Source organism: Triturus cristatus, chromosome 10 (assembly GCF_964204655.1).
Source record: "Triturus cristatus chromosome 10, aTriCri1.1, whole genome shotgun sequence".
Taxonomy (NCBI): Eukaryota; Metazoa; Chordata; class Amphibia; order Caudata; family Salamandridae; genus Triturus; species Triturus cristatus.
The window spans coordinates 119,505,593-119,522,738 of NC_140593.1; the positions used below are offsets into that span (position 1 = coordinate 119,505,593).

Genomic DNA, 17,146 nt, shown 5'->3' on the forward strand with positions numbered 1-17,146 from the left:
AAAGGTGAAGGGAAGCTGCTTACAACAATTCGAACTACTGGCAATAGCTTGGGGTAGCCCTTCCACCCATCATTCTTGTGCTCACTATGCCACCTCTGTTTGGATCCACTCATATGCAAATTAGTCTCGCCTCTGTCCCTCATGGGACAGTCCAGCCCAAACTGCCAAGCCAGGTCCTCCCTGAACTGGAACACAAGCAATCCAGGATCGGTTTCACCCTAGTTATGGGCTCATCAGCCGGGTACAGCTTAGTTCTAGTGACACAGTGAGCACGAGACCCACGTCTGAGCATACCCATGCCACTTGGGGCCGTACATGAAATACACAAAAGGTGATAGGAGGCTGCTTGCAATAAGTCTGGGTTGCTTGTGTTTCAGTTCAGGATACCAGTGTCATACTTTGTGGGGGCCTTTTCAGTCTTTCATCATTCCTCTGTCAATAAAATGAGTACCAGTTTATTTAGGAAGCAACTACTATGCCTACCTTAAGTGGTTAGAAACCTATGTCAGGATATGAATCACCATATAAATAAATCACAATAAAGCGGCTGTTTCATGAGCTGAGGAAACCACAAATAGTAAAATCTAAATAATTTTAGGTTGGATAAGCATTCTTTACTCTCTGCCAAAATTCATAGTTCTAAAAATGGATTATTGTTTGTGAACTACCCAAAGTGCAGACTCAGTGAAGCCTTACGGGTGACTTTCATGATGGAGGAACCAAAAGGCGAGACGGAAACTGCTTGCTCTAGCCAGAGGAAACATTCTGGATCCAGCCAAAGGCTGACTATTGTCTGATGAAACCAGCAAGTTAGACTATCACTTATGTTAAAATCTGCCACTGGGACGTTATCTAATTTTATATCTTTGAGACATCTTTTGTAATATTTCTGGAGAGCTGCGAAAGTTTATAAACTGCAGTCAGAAAGAAAAAGTGTGGCACATAAAACAAATAGTGAATGTACCGGTAAGCGGGTGTAAAGTTGGGGAAGCGGAGACAGTAGATTGGTAAGGGGGATCAGTGAGGGCTCAACAGCAGGATGTGTGGTGGTGGTATACATGCCTTTTTAATCAGAGGAGCACATACAAGTGAAGGTGTGCGGGTGAGTTAGTAGTGAGTGACTTTGAGGGAAAGTATTCTCAGGTATTATTTAGCACATCATTGGACACTTCGAGCAAATAGCACTCCGTTTCCGTGGAGTCTGTGACTCCTTTGAAGGGGTCCGTTCCTTCAGTCACAGAGTGCTTACAGAGGGCACCATTCACAAAAGGACCCCACACTCACGGTGGATGCCCCGCAGCCATGGTGGGGGCCCGTACTCGTGGCGGGACCTCCATACAGCACTTACCCAGGCCGAAGGTCCAGCCATGAGTGCGGGGCACCTCCACGACTGTGGGGCACCCTCATGACTGTGGGGCACCCTCATGACTGCGGTGCCTCAGCCACGACTGCGAACACCCTTTGTGGATCGGCACCAAAATGCTTTACGACAAACCACTCTCACATTTTGTAGTATGCAAGTTGAGCTTTCAGGTGTGGCTTGAGGGCTCACTTGTCTGCTGCACCTATTGCTACTAGTTCATTAAAGTTCACACAGGGTGGGCTCTGGCTCCGTCCAGGGGAGTATGCCTCTTACATTATACTATTGGCTGTTGCTGTATACACCCATCTCCTAAATATTCCTTGCACTGTAATGTGTGACTATTTCACAAATTAAAAGTACATGTAATATCACACAATAAATGCCATATCTTGTATATGGATTGTATACAAAAGTTGCGGTGGGCGGAATTTGCGAAATTGCCTTTTGCAAATTATCGCGAAATTGCTCAAAATCTCCACGAGCACGCGGAACTTTCGCGAAGATGCGGAGATTGCTTTTCCCGCCCGTTCGCGATGTGTTTTTGCGTACTCGCGGGGAAATATATCTCCAACTTGCCCATGCGGTCGCTGATGGGCGCGGCCATCTTGCTTGCGATGCTTATTTCCTGTTCCGGGTCGAATGACGTGTTCGCGATCGCAAACTCTCGTGGGATAGCGCGACCGGCTACCAACAATCCAACATCTTGTGGCGCACGCGAACGGATAGGAAAACTCGGCGGCGAACGCAGGGACCCGGTAAGTCGCGAGTGCGAGAATGCATTTTTAAAGCGCGAACAAGAAAAATACTTCAGTTTCGCGGCAGATTGCGAAAGCTTTGACATTTTCGCGCTCTCCGCGGAACGCGAAAATTTCAAAATATCGCAAATCCTGCAAGCGGAACGAAATTTACCGCCCAGGCCTATACAAAAGCAACAGTTTTTGTTTTGATTTTTTCACCGCTCCCAGTACTATTGGCTTTACCAGTGCTCGTTCAAAGTGTCCATTAATGTACAGAGGCTGTATGAATCTATGTAGAGCTAGAAAAACGTCAGCTATGTGTTTGGCAAGTCATTCATCAAGAATAAGCTGGTTTGGCAGCCGCTTATTTTAGCACCAGTGTACACCCCGGTATTCTGTGAAGTGTATTTTCCTAAAAAGCATCCTATTCCTTCCAGTGCCTGCTGAACCCCAAATGACATGGGACCTTTTACAAATCTCAGTGTCTCCAGCCCAATTTGAAGCAACGCCTTCCAGACAACCAGTTAAGAAAGGGACTATCCGCTATCCCAGTGATGGAATTGAGAGTTTGAATAGATCGGTATTCTATGTTTCATAAAGATTTAGTGGCCATTCTCCACTCACAAATGAAAAAGAGAAGGTAGTAAATAGTTTTCTTTATTGTATGAAGTCACAAGCATATTTCAAGCAGACTCTTGTCCCTCCACTTCGAGGGCACAGTCGATCAATCAATCAGTCGATTTGTAGAGCGCTACTTGTCCCCGTGGGGGCATCCAGGTGCAGGAGAACGCAAGCCTTGCTTTTAGCTGACTGAGTTGGTATTTGATTGACATCACTGAGAAGTGCGTCTACTCCAACGCCGGCTGTCATAGGTTTTATGCCAACACTGCACAGATGCAACTCCCAGATCCGAGGCGGAGTCGGAGAGTACTACACCCAACATACCCTGCTTACAAAGTGCGACTGGCAGCCATGTATTGCACTAAACCAGGGTTCTCCAAAGTCAGTCCTGGAGGCCCGGATCCATGCCAGATTTTTAGCATATTCCCATTTACATGCATGTAGTTATCTTAAAAATCTGTCATGGATGCGGCTTTGGAGAACCCTGCACTAAACTAATCACATAAAAGGGATACGACTTTAAAACAATATATATGCTATTTAATAGGATGAAATACAGTACTAAGTACTTTTGTACAGAAAGCCAAGCCTTACCGGATGACCACCATGTCTAATACAAGTTCAGCACAAGACGGAGTGTTGTTGAAGTTCTGCCTAATGTCAGAACCAGGTGGCATCCTTCTGGAGCAGATACAGAAGGAAAAAGGTATTCAGACATAGTCCTCATTTAGAGTTTGGAGGACAGGTGACTCCATCGCAACCGTGACGGATAGCCATTCGGTCTGACGTATTATAAGTGCATTATATCCAATGGCGCTTCTACTGCGGTATATGGGATATCCATCATATTTGAGACAGGGCAACCATCCGTCGAACTTTAAATTAAGCCCATAGTCACACTTTTAGAATAGCAGACAGAGAGGCGGTGAGGGTGGGGTGGTGGTTGGTGATCTTCGAAAGTTGTAGTGAGTGACACTTACCTAGAATTCCAGCAAGTGAGTGAAGCAAGCACACCCCCTTTTATAAACGGTTTGGGTGGAATTCCTCTCCCCACACCCCAACCCCTCCACGGTCAAATTGTAGATTTTAAAGCACAATTTTCACTGTCATTTTGCAAATAAGCCTTAGGTTTAGACAGGACACTCATGAGACGATCAAGTACTTTCATGGTGTGACAAAGAAACTTAACCTTTCCCAAGAGTTGACCCCTTTTACAGAATTCACTATGGGGCCTGCCCACATGTTTATTTATTTTATTTGAGTTGTATCTAGCACTGGCAAGACCCGGGGGTGCCAGAGCGCTTTACAGCATCATAAGTCATTGACAGTCATTCACAATACAGTATATTTGTTGCGTCAAGAGTCCAAGCATTATCAGTCCACAGACTATAAACGCTACTATGGGCAAAGGTACCTGTAAAACTGGACACAATTCCATTCAGGGTTGCTCGCAAGAGTAACCAGCTGGAAGCAGTCTACACTCACCCAACACCCCAAGACAAACAGAGCTAGGAATGACCTCATGTGTGACACTGCCAGCCTTTTGTCACGGGTGCTATGAATATGCCAGGAGTACGCCCATATGCCAAGAATTACATACAATATGTCAGAACCAGAATTCTGACTTGGATGCCTCCCCTATACCATGGATGCTCCATATGTTAAAATAATTTCACTCTGTCCGGGTCGGAATTCTCTCATCTGTGATTTTCCTTCCCACATATATGACTTTCCACATATATGAAATGGTTGTCCTTCCTTCGGCTCTCTCATATACCAACACCAGCATTTGACATGGGTGCCCCCATATTCCCAAAATTACCTCCAGTATGCCAGTGCATGCATTTTGCCTTATTTTTATCTTCCCTGAAGCATGTCATTTGTACCCTCCTTTATGCCAGGAATTACCTCCAATATGCCAGTGAGAGCATGGTGCTGTGGGTGCCTCCATAGGCCAAGAATCACTAAGTATGCAATTGCCAGCGACACACTGGTAGGCACGCCCCACACAAACACACATACACGTTCATACACATGCTCCTCTTTACTCACTTATTCTAACTCGCGCGCTCATTCACTCATTTTCACACATACTCCCAATCATTCAAACAAACGTACTTATACACTCACACATACACTCTTTCTCACTCCCCCACTCTTTCACACCCACTCATTCTCTCATGGATACTCGCACACAATCCCTGAGCCACTGACACTCATTCTGACTCTTTCACACTCTGTCTCGCTACCCATCACTCACTCAAACTTATTTACACTCACTTATTACTTATTATTACTTTACTACCTCACTTATCCTCACTCTCTTACTCTTTTATTCGCACTCATACTAATTTTCACTCACTCTCTTAACTATACACACTTTACTCACAAAGACTCTCATCCATGCACAGTCATGCTCGCTCACTCATTCTCACCGTTTCTCACTCACTTACACATTTTTACACACTCACAAGACAGTCACACACACTCACTGTTTCCGACTCACATGCTCTCACCCTCCTTTACTCATTCTACCTCACTCACACCAGCTCACTCACCCTCAACTCCCTCCCACATACTCACCCACTCTCTCGCGCTCACTCTTTCATACTCGTTCACACTCACTCTCTCAGTTGTGCACAAAGATACTCACATATTTACTTATTCTTGATTACTCTCTCTCAAACGCACACACTCATTCTCACAGACCGCAGCTCGACCATGGCTGCAGCAGGACAGGAATCCTGTGCTGGACATAGGACCCAGTAAGGCATGAGTCCCATGCCGCAGACAAGGAACCGGACAGGGGGGAGGGGCAGGGTCCAAAACAGGACTTTTACATCCTCCTTTGTTCAGCATTTGCTGCAGATCTGCAGGCAGGAGACTGCTGGACATGTGGCAGTTACCTCACAGTATAACACTTATAAAATACACTACCACCCTCATGGGTCATTATAGCACTACAGAAACTAAACAGCGAGTTAGCCACTCCTCTTCGATAGCCAAAGGTGCAATGTACAAAGGTTGGGTCACGAAGCAGCCGCTGTTTCCCCGCATTGCGTTGGTTCCCAGCCCTAATGTTGCAGTGCAACTGATGTACTAAGAAGTCTCAGTGGGAAATCCGCATTCTCAAAGAGCTGCGTCATTAGCATGTCTAAGGCTTGCTTCCCTTTGTGGCCCATTGCATATGGCTGCGAATACAGGGGTGAGTGACTGCGAGGGCCGGGGGACCTTACCTGCCTTCGCAAAATGACACTTTTGTTACTCCATTCGCTGCCCCGTAACGGAACAGGGGCTAAAATCAAAAACATAAAATGGACATTCAGTGAACGGCATCACTGGCTGGTGCAAGCAGCGCCCACCCGTGATTCACCACGTGGAAGGTGTGCATCGCGGGTTGCTTCTACTTTGTGAACCAGTCCCACCTGGTGTAACAGGAAGATGACCGGTCAATGGTTTGCGCCGGAAGTGAGGTCACAAAGCACTGCTACATTGTACAGCAAATCAGAGAAAGGAGAGTGACACCCCTTTCACGCCCCCTCCAGCTTACGGTTCGTAATAAGTCACAGCTACCGGGACGATAACCATCACAGCACTTATAATTGTGATCCCTGCACAAATAGGTGCAATTTACTGGGCCACCAGGGGTGGTCACTAATAAAAAGATGTGGTGGAGCACGATGACCCCAAATTCACCAGTACTGCTCCTGCCGGTGCGGCACTTCTATCCCCGATCACGTTCACAAGCGTTCGTGCTTGTGGACCGCAAATCCAACCAATTCTGGAGCTGCTCTCATGCGCTCACTTTGTGGCTGGGGGCCTGAGCCAGCAATCCCCTGTCCGCTACACAGCCAGGGGATTGCTGGGTCTAAAGTGCGAATGTCGAGCTGGCCGTATCAAGAGAGCCAGCCCACCTGACATGCGCACTGCAGGGGCAGCTGTAATCCCCCAATGCAGGATTCAGCCCCACCCTCACATTCGAGTGAGCAGGTAGAAATGAAAATGGCACGGTAATAAAGTCGCGTTGCCATGCCATTTTATTTATTTGTGTGGGCCTGCTGCACTGCAGCCGGCGGGGCGCCGCTCCTCCGCTCCTGAGGAGGAGCCGTCCCTGTGGGCCACTCATATTCAGGTCCTAAGATGCATTCCCATTTGCAACAAATCCAGAAATATGCACTGTGGAAATGGAGTATGTGTAAGCTTGTGTGTTGCGTATGGACTCCTAGTGAGCAACGTTTGCACAGGCTGCGTTTAGAGAGTGGGAGAAGCCTCATTTCTTTGTGGTTCCAGTTGTTGAGGTGGAGTGGGGTGCAGATAATGGGAGTATTTTTATTTTATTAGGCCAAGACAAGTACAGTGGTTGTGTTTTGTATCCTGTGGTAACTGAAGAAGATGCGGTATTGTGCATGACCACCTACTTTGGTTCCAGTTCAGGAGATCTTCGATGCACTGGAGCAGTGGGGTGGGAAGGAGAGGGGGCAAGGGGGGGCGGGGGCTGAGGGCGCGCCATACGGCACTCAGTGCTGAAAGGCTTGTGTAGAAAGGGAGATACTCAATGCTACCTCATTGTTTGGGGGATGAGGGTTCAAATATGATCACCTTAAAACAGGACATCCTATGACCCTCAACTTAAATCACAATGTGCCCTTTTGCTTCTTCCTAAGATGTTCCTTCATGTTCTTTTGATATGTAAGTACCTGTTGTAAAGCACCCAACAAATACATATATAAATACAACACAGATTGATTCCAGAGGGCAATGATAGTGGGGAAAACAAGCGAAGGTGTGTCGCTAAAGCTGAGTTTATTGCATGGGCACTTTGATAGGAAGAGGAATATCATTTTAGAAGAAACAAATTGTATTCAAGGGAGAAGAAGAGGGACATGAGTTGGTGGATAAATAAATTATTTCCCATAGCGCCATAATGGCCACTTGACAATATGCAGGGTTAGCTAACAGGTACTCAGTTGATAATGTGCAGCCATGTTTCTGAGCCTAATCATAAGTTTAATTTTTTTTAGATTAGCCAAACTGGACATATTACATTAGTTAATGTTCATGTTATAACGCGAAGCCTGGGAATACGGCTAAAATATGGTTTCCATTTGGAACAACTTCATAAAACTTGCACCACCTGACGAACCATGTAATGTGTGCGTCTTGGCTAATCGCAAGAGATGGCATGCATGCAAACCGATGGATGGGCTATACTCCTCAAAGGGGTCACTGGGCAACCTAGTCACACTACGAAACTGGGTAATGTATACAGTAAGGGAGAAGTTGCATGAGAATAATGGTACTTTCAATCTTTCAAACTCATTTTAGCAAATGCAAACAATATTAGAGACCTGAAAGTGAAATTTCACAGTATAAAAAAATAATGTTAATTGTTATCTTATGTTGTTAATTTAACTTATAATGAGCATGAATCACCCCGAGAGGGGTATCTCAGTGCAGCAGAGACCAAGGAGCAAGGCAGCATTAGTGTTGGGATAGCTCGGTCTTGAGAAGTTTTCTGAAAAAGGAGGTGATCTGTGCACTTCCGTATGTGAGTAGGACGTTTAATCCAGAGCAGGGGGCCAAGTTGGCGAAAGCTCTGCCCCAGGAGTGAGTTTTCCTGATTCGGGGCAAAGTAAGAAATGACTTGCCCATTCTGGGATTTGTAGTTTACACGTTCGTCGTCTTACACTCCTGATAACAGAGGTTTTTTAAAGGGAACACCAGAGCTGGAAAGGGGTCCTGAGGACATAAAGCAATTTGACAAATCAAAAAAAACATCCAGAGCCCAACAGTTCTTATTCTGTACACGAACACCTTTAGAGTGCAATCTCCAGTGGCTTTCCAATAACCCCCTTGAAGTAGGAGGAAAAGCAGTTTGTTTTAACAAACAAAAGTTTAAGAAGAACCAATGTTTGTCTGCTAAGAGGAGTCCAGCTCTGGCTGGGGGGAGAAGAAGAACATGAGAGGGGGTGGCAGGGGCAGGGTATGCAAGGACGAGGCCGGAGGGGATGGGAGGGATGGAGAGGCCCTGAAAGCACATGCACTCTTATGGAGTGCTAGTTTTAAAATTAACAAAAAAGTACCTCTGCCAGTGGGTGGCCAGTGGAAGGACACCGGCCGCAGAGAGGAAACTGTACTTGGTCCAAGCTCCATGGAAGACTGGAAGAACCAAAGAGAAAGTGGAAGGAGGATGGACTGCCCAGCAAGAAGCAAGGGAATTAGATTGATGTTGGAACCACCCAATGGTAAGTAATGGTAAGTAATGGAGGGCTCTAAACCTGTTTTAAGATGTATTTTATTTACAAGAGATTTTGCAAGCAGAAGCATGGAGCAGGCGAAACCTAACAAAAAGAGGGACAACATGTTTTGACTGTGGTGAGTAGAAACGTGTGCTCAAGGTAAATAATTCAATCTAGTGGCTTACCCAGGGTAACTGAAAAATGAATAAGAAGTATTTGAAGGTACCAAACAATGTGGAGGTTACCAACGTAAAGCCCACAGGAAAGGCTCACCAGATATAAAGAATATTGGTTCAAGAAGACCACAATCTTCTGAATAGTTTGCATTAGAAGGGTTTGAAAAGGCTATGTGGAGAATGGAGAAACGCAGATTAATTGTAAAACATATCTGATTCTATTTCTATGCAAAAAGTGCCTTAATTTGGTAATCAAAAGCACTAACCATCACTCACTATCCCATCAATTGAAGACTGGAGCTAGCCCCACGCACGCAAGCGCGTTGGGTCTAATTTAAAGCGTGGTCCTAGGAAGGGCATGAGTGACTGCACACATTAGGTTTAAAATGTCTTTGTTTAATGTAATGTTCTGCTATCGCTTATAGTCCAAAAATCATTCCGCCAGCCATACAAGCTGGTTTGTTAAAAATATTGCCATTATTCTGGAAGGGGTTGAGGGATTCCAGAGATGATATGCTTGATGTATTGTTTCCATTCAATAATTTTCTTTACATCTTTGAGAGCAACTTGTTCAGAAGCTTACATCTTGGTTGCCACAGTTTGTGTGGGAGGAGTAAGTGAAGATAGTAGCCTAAACTCAGTGGCAGTGATTTTCATCTCAAGTGGGTGTTTGCTGTAATAGTATCATAATCGAACTTTGTGAAAAATGTGTTGCAATTCCCATTTGATATTAAAGCCATTAAGTTTGGTTGGAGGGACAAAGGAGAGACCTTTGGATGATACTAAGGTCTCAGATCCAGGAAGGGTGTACTTTTAGAGGTTGAAGATAGGGGTCATGGAGGCGTGTTTAGTATTGGAGTATGACATGGCCACAATTTGGGAGAGTTTACAAACTAACCCCTCCCAAGAGGCGAGTCACCTCCTCCTCCCTTCGCCATTTTCCAAAGTGCACCCATTGAACCTTCAAACACACCAGGGACAACTTGTTTGGTGCCAAAAAAGGTTGCAGTTTATTAATACATAAACATTATACATTTGCCTCTTCAAGGTCATGCATAACATTCCGTTGACTCATTTAACAACTTTGCCATCATAGCTCATTTAGTCCAATCTTGTTCATGATCTGCTCTCATACAGATCACTTTCTGAGGAGGGGCCCACATAACAAGGCCACTGTTGCAATGGTGCTAGGCTTCAACTTGCTACCGACTTGGTGGGTGTCCGTCCGGTTTCGCCCGGGCCGCAAGTGCCGCCTTGCTTGCCTTTGACTTGATCTTGGGCCCTCCCTGCTCCTCCGGGTCCCTGCCATTTGGCATCCCAAGGACCCCATGTGAGCACTTCATCTATCCAGTCTGCGGTTGCGTTCTAACCTCTCGCTCCTTTGGTACCCCTGCTGTGAGGCATCCCAAGGGCCCTGCGGGAGCCTCCCATCTACTCTATCTGTGGCTATTGACTCCCTCAGTGCCCCTGCCGTGAGGCATCCCAAGGACACTTCGTGAGCCTATCATCTACTTCTAGCAATTTTTCTCCTTTTTCTATCCTTCTAGGTTTTCTTCCGCCATGCTACCTACAGTTGTAACGATCGGAGGGATCCCCCCCTTGCTCCGCTATGCTCGCCTACCGTTTACTCGAACCCCAGTTGTTCCAGCACCTCCACAATGTTCAGCAGGAACATATCCATCCCCACTCCCGCCAGGTGCACGCCGTCCTCTAGGTGGTAGCCTAGCGAACTCAGGTTTATGAAGCCATGCCTTACAAAGCCCCAGCTGTTGGCCCTACATATCTTTGTCATAGTAATATTCAGTTTTTGTCTGGATTTCTCTACCGCCCCCAGATCTATGGCCCCCTTTCGGGTCTTCCGTACTATTATTTTAATAAAAGGTTATCTCAGCCGGGCACACCAGTTTTGCCAAGGTAGCTAGGCCTTCCTGCATTTTCACTAGCAGGCCCCTACTACCCATTGCTGCCAGGTCGTTGCCTCCCAGATGGATCACCACCGCGTCCAGTTTGCCCCCTCTCCCCAGCATTCTCGCACTGCGGGTAGCAGTTGGTCCCACTTCATTCCCGAGCGACCCAGCCAAACTATGTCGGTGTCCTGCAGCCAAATTCCGCCAAATTTGCATCTGGCCGCCACCCAGTGCTGTGCTCGTGTAACATAGGAATGCCACATGATCCACACCATCCTGTGCCGCTCGGTCGGACCTATGCGGGGGGAGGAGAAACCGGGCTCAGTACAAGGTGAGGCGTATATAACGTTTAAACGTGCCAGACGCCCACCACCCAATCCCCTTGATTTGCTTGCTGCCCGTGCCCAGCCCAGCCGCCGTAGTTGCGGCCCCGATCCTAAATGAATGGGATCCAAAAGCCATGGCCGGGAGCTTCACTGGCCCCAAAGCCCTCCTCATTATTGCTATAAATTGGATGCGGCTGAGGAACAACCCATCCTCATGTCTGAAGTGCGGCCCATGTTTGTGTTCTACGGTTGCAATGTAACTCCGAACCTAGGCATACCGGGCAGCAGGGTTCCCCCTTCATGCAATTTAGTCTGGTCCACCTACCTTTGCCTGCTTGGTCCATCTTTGACCGCCGCAGCAGAATGTCCATGTGCCCCTCCGCGAGCTTGAGGTCGGTCTGGTGTATGCACGCTGTCCCTGGGTCCTTTACTGCTGGGACCACCAGCTCACTTACGCTGCATGCCCCGAAAAATGCTAATGCGAATGCTGCCCTGAAGATTATAGCTTCCCTCTCTGATGAGCATACACACCCAAGGTCCCCTATCATTTGTTGCAGTATGCTGAAGTGTATGGGCCGTCTCGCGTCCGGTCTTGCTTTTAGCATCCTACCCCACCTTTCAATGCCATTCGCACATTGAAAACCCTTGGTAGGGTCCTCCCCTGCCGCCATATTTGTGTAGTAAGCTGCTACACTCAAATGGGCCTGGGCCCATGATTTTGACCTACCCAATAGGAATGCCCATTCTATGAAGTTCAGGACCTCGCTCTGTCCCGCTGGCTGGCCTCTTGCTCGCCTTGTTACTATCGCCCAGCACTTACGGTAGAGGTGCATTGTTTTTGGGGCCAGTGCGTTGTCCAGCATCTCTTCTAAACCAGATCTACCCATGCCCATGATTCCGCCGGCACTGGGGTCATTCCTTGGTCCACATCTGGAGCGAGGTCTCGGAATCTTGCCCACTGAAAACGAGAAATGGCATTCGCAACTGAGCTCTCTATTCCTGGAACGTGCCGTGCCCTAAGCGCTATATTTGCCCTCAGCTGGCATTGAACCAATTTGCGCAGCAGGCTGACCACTGACTCGCATTTCGCCATCCCAGTTTTGACTGCCTGCACTACTGCGTGGTTGTCGGACCACAGAATTATCTGCCTGTTTGCTAGCCGTTCTGCCCAAATGTGAAATGCCACTACTATGGTAAACAGTTCCAACAGGGAAATGTTCGCTGTGGCCCCTGCTTGTCTCCAGGCCTCCGGCCATGACCCTGACGTCCATGCTGTCCTTAGGATGGTGGCGAAGCCCTCTGTGGCATCAGTGTACAGTTCGAGCTGAGCCGCCGGTACCCATGGCTCATGCTACATGAGGGTTCCATTGAAATTAGACAGGAAGGATTCCCATTGTTCTAAGTCCGCTTTTATTCCTTGTGTTAGGAGGACCCTGTGGGGCCTCGCCGTCATGCCCCTGGTCAACCATGCCAGTCTTCTTGCAAACGCGCGCCCCACAGGGATCACCCTTGTGGCGCAATTCAATTTACCCAGCAGCTCCTGCACCTCTCCCAGCGTGGCCTTCTTTTGTATCCTTAGCCTACCCATGATCTCCTTAAGCTCCGCTACCTTATTGGGTGGAAGTTTGCATGTACCTGCCTCTAGCTCTATTCCTAGGAAGGACAGGTTCGTGGTCAGGCCCTCTGTTTTGTCTTGCGCTAGCGGTATTCCTAGCTCCCGGGCCAGCACTATGAAACTCTGCAGGAGGTGGGTGTACTCTCCTGTTCCTGCCTTGCCGATAAAGAGGAAGTCGTCTAAGAAATGGACCTGTGCCCCCTTTGGGGCACGCGTCCCTTGCTCCCACTCTAGGAAACTGCTGAATGCCTTGAAATATGCACATGATATTGAGCAATCCATTGGCAAGCATTTTTCATAGTAGTATTTTCCATCCAGGTGGAAACCTAGCAAATGGAAGCTGTCTGGGTGGACTGGCAAGAGGCAGAAAGCCGATTCTATGTCTGTTTTTGCTAACAGTGCCCCCCTCCTTCCTGTCTTATCAGGTCCACTGCGTCGTCCACTGATGCATAAGCTACTGTGCAAGCGTCCTGTTCCAGCCAGTCGTTGATGGAATTCCCTTGAGGGTGGGACAAATGGTGTATCAACCTGAATTCTCCTTCCTCCTTCTTGGGTACCACACCCAGTGGTGAGACCACCAGGTCCTCCAGCGGGGGGGGGGGGAAGGGGAGGATTTGAAAGGGCCAACTACCCACCCAGCTGGACTTCCTTGCCCACCTTTTCTCGTGCTACGCCCCGGTTATCTCTAACTGATTTTAGGTTCCGGCTTTCCCGTGCGCCCCTGGGTCCTTTGTAGGGTATTATGAACCCTTGTGTTAAACCTTCTGCCAGCGTTTTGTCTGTCTGTGGCCTTTGGATATTGGCCCAATTAATATACCAGCCTGCTGGTTTTAATAGGGGTTGGTAGCAGCTGTCCCCTGTCCTTGCCCCCCGCCCGCGGGGGCCTGCTCCTCACTTCTGTGTGCTATTTTTCTCTTTGCCGGCTCCTGCTCCTTGACCCTGCCTGCAGCAGACTACGGGGTGGTTCCCACCACAGCAGGACCCACAAGCGTGTTTGAACCTGCATGCTGCCCCCCATTTACAGTCGTCCGTGTCCAATTTCCAGCATGACTTCCCAGATTTGGTACAGTCCCGGTTCTTGGCCTTGAACCCTTGACCTGGTCCCTCGTATTTGCCCTTACTCCCATAGGGGCGAAAATTGTTGTCCCTTGAGCTGACCCCTTCCCTGGCGGCCACCATGTGCATTGAAAAACCCTCCATGTCCTGCCAGTCCCGCTCCATCACCGACCAGGTTTGCATCTTCTCCCTGAAACCCTCATCTTAATTTAACCAGGCCTCCCCTTGATACTTCAGCTGTGCTTCATGCACCTTCTGTTCGCACAAGATGAGTGCCGCTGCGCTCTGGGGGAATTTCTCCACAAAACAAAAACACAACCCAGGATTCTGAATGCTTTTAGCTAATTCTCTCTAGCCTGGGTTTGCGCCTTTCCCTCCTATAGTGTTCTTTCTTGTCCTGGGTTGTCAGGTCTAGGCCTGCTTGACGTACCTCTAGCAGGAAAAAGATGTCTATGAACTCTTTCCTCCATATCATTTCCTTGACTGCCAGCGGGATGAGATTGGCCAACCCCAGGAGTTTCGTGATTGTGGGTGGATCGCCTGGGGAAGGGCGCAGGTAATCGCTGGCCGGCTTCCCATTGGAAGCTTGGCCTTCCCCGATTGCCCCCTTCTCGCCTGCCTTGGTCACCCCGGGGTTTGTTGTCCCCCCTTGTCCTATTGCTTCCTGGTTATCCGTCCCGCCTGTTATCGTTATGTGGGGGCTCTACTTACCCTTGTCTGCTGCCCTCTTTGTACCCCCCCGTTGGTCTAAGCCTTGTTCTGGTTCCTGGCTGCCCCCTGGTTTGCCTGTGCCCCACTGTGGGCCTGCTCCAAAGGGGGACCCTGACCCAGGCCACTGCCATCAGGGCATCCAAGGTGGTTGCCCCCATGCCTCCCCCTGGAAAAACTGTTGGTCCCTCCCTTGTCGTTCTTGCTAAGGGGGTTGGCTGGGCCAGGGCCCTTGCCACGCTAAATTGCTCACTCCTTGCTGCGTACCCAGGTTCACTATTTGCCCTGGCCTCCCTTCAGCCGGTGCATCGCGCTGCACCCTTCCATGCCCCCCTTGGTCATTTTGCGTGCATCCCTTACCCTTGTCGATCACATTGGGTCGACATCCGCGTGACTCTTGAGGGGCCACCGTGCTGGCTACAGACCCCTAATCCTCGCTGCTCCCTTCGGTCTCGGAGCTGGACACCAGCTCAGGGGTCAACCCCTGTCCGTTCTTCCTGGCCACCGGGTTCTTTGCCATTGAGTTTGGGGTTCTTCCTGAGGCCGCCATTCTGGCTACATGCCCCATCACGCCAGGTTTCCTGGTGGGCGGCGCTGGAGAAGCTGCCTGCTGCCGTCTCTGTCGTTTTTCGTGGGTTCGGTCTTTGATTTTTTGGTCCAGCAAGGTTTTCCCTTTCAGGGCTACCCACGCCCTGGCCCTGTCCAGCATTGCCTGTAGGTCATCATAAAGGTCCGGGCCATTGCCCCCTCATCGCCTTTTTTGCACCTTCTGTGGGGCTTCTGCAGCCCCATCCGCGTCCCTGAGGCGAGCCGGGGGCCGTATGGCCCTCCCGGCTACTACACGCTTGCTGGCCATCCTGCAGTTCTGATCAAATAGCACCCTTTTGTTGTGGGTGTGTGGTGGATGTGGGGAGGGAAGCCTCTTCTCAGCCCTGTAGTGAAAAAAAACCCTGCAGCTATTACCAAATGTCCTCATCGCTGCTGTTCTCCTACCATTCAAATCCACTTGAGCTGCGCAAGTTTTCCAGGCTTGTATTCGGAGCCTTTCTGTCAAGGTCACTGGCTCTGATTCTGTGCTTAGTGGTCTGTTTGGACCAAGCTCTCATTCACCCTCAATCCTCTGCCGGCGTGCTCCCTCCTTTTCGCGGCTGCCGTTCATAGCCCTCTCAGGACCGCTCTGCCGACTTTTGCCCAGATTTGCCGAGTTAAAGGAGGTTTCCTGTTGAAAAACCCCCAGTGTGCATGCCGTCTTTCCTGGGAATACCCTGGACCTGATGCCCCTTTAATTCCCAACCCGCCTCAAGGGTCCTGCCCCTTTAAGACAGGTTATGGTAGATCTGACCCCCTCGGCTCCTCGCAGCCCGATCGCCTCGATGGCGTCAGTCCGGTCACCTACGGCTGCTCCTGGCTGGATCCGGTTCCATGCAAGTTTTTGACATTGGATGCAGGGCTCACAAAGCCGGACCCCGGAAACTAAATGCCGCAGGTTAGTCCGCTGATAATCTGCTGCTCCGATGCAAGTCTCCTCCTCAGCCTCGACGTGCGTCATTCATTCCTTTCTCTTTGGGCTGGAGGGGATTGTATGCTCAAGGAGGCCTCTCGCCCCCTTCTTAACCCCCGCCGTGGCTTGTGACCTGTCCCCCTGATTGGGGGAGACCGAGTCCAACCTGGAGCGACCAATCGCGGATGGTCCTTTTTCACGGGCTTTCGCCCCACGGGGGGAGAGGCTTCCCGCCTCTGGGCAGCGTTTTTCCCGGGCCCCCATTAAGTCCGGCTTTGCCTGCCCCGGCCCGCGCTCCAACGAGCCCTATGGTATTAGCAAGTTTCTTCCAGAAGAACCAACATGGCCCAATCGGAAGCCATGGCTGCAGCAGTGCACAGGGCAATTGAGGAAAATGTGCACAGCACCGAATCCACAGTCATAGCAGATACTTGCCCAACAAAAGGCAAGCTAGCGTGAAGCTAAGCATCACGGCACCAGAGCAGCTCGTGCCTAGCATGAGGTGTGTACTCAAGTATCTCCAGTACAAACTTCAACACAAGGACAAACACCCAGGGGTATTGCAATCAAGATGTGCAATTTTGCAGAAATCCTACATCTTACATGTAGTAATATCAGGCGTATATTACGTGATATTGTTGTTATGTTATTTGGTATTTATAAAGCGCGCGGCTACTCCCGGGCGCCGTTCGTAGTCGGGAACTGTGGATGCTGGCAAATGCTGAGGACACCGCGGAGGAGTGACTGAAATCCCCTTTTTAAATTGCAGTTTTATTGGAGCTTTTTAAAAGGACTGGAAGAAGCGCTTCCCTAGCGCAACACACTCTGGAACTACATATCCGTCCCGGGACTGCGAGGCCCAGGCTGCCCTGCAACGCAAATCCACAGCGCACCTGG

General features: G+C 49.2%; 1 protein-coding gene across 3 annotated transcripts in view; it reads right to left on the minus strand.

The window, feature by feature from the left end:
- OSBPL10 (oxysterol binding protein like 10) overlaps window positions 1-17,146 on the minus strand; it is an 850,497-nt gene that overhangs the window by 83,055 nt on the left and 750,296 nt on the right. The window lies entirely within an intron of this gene.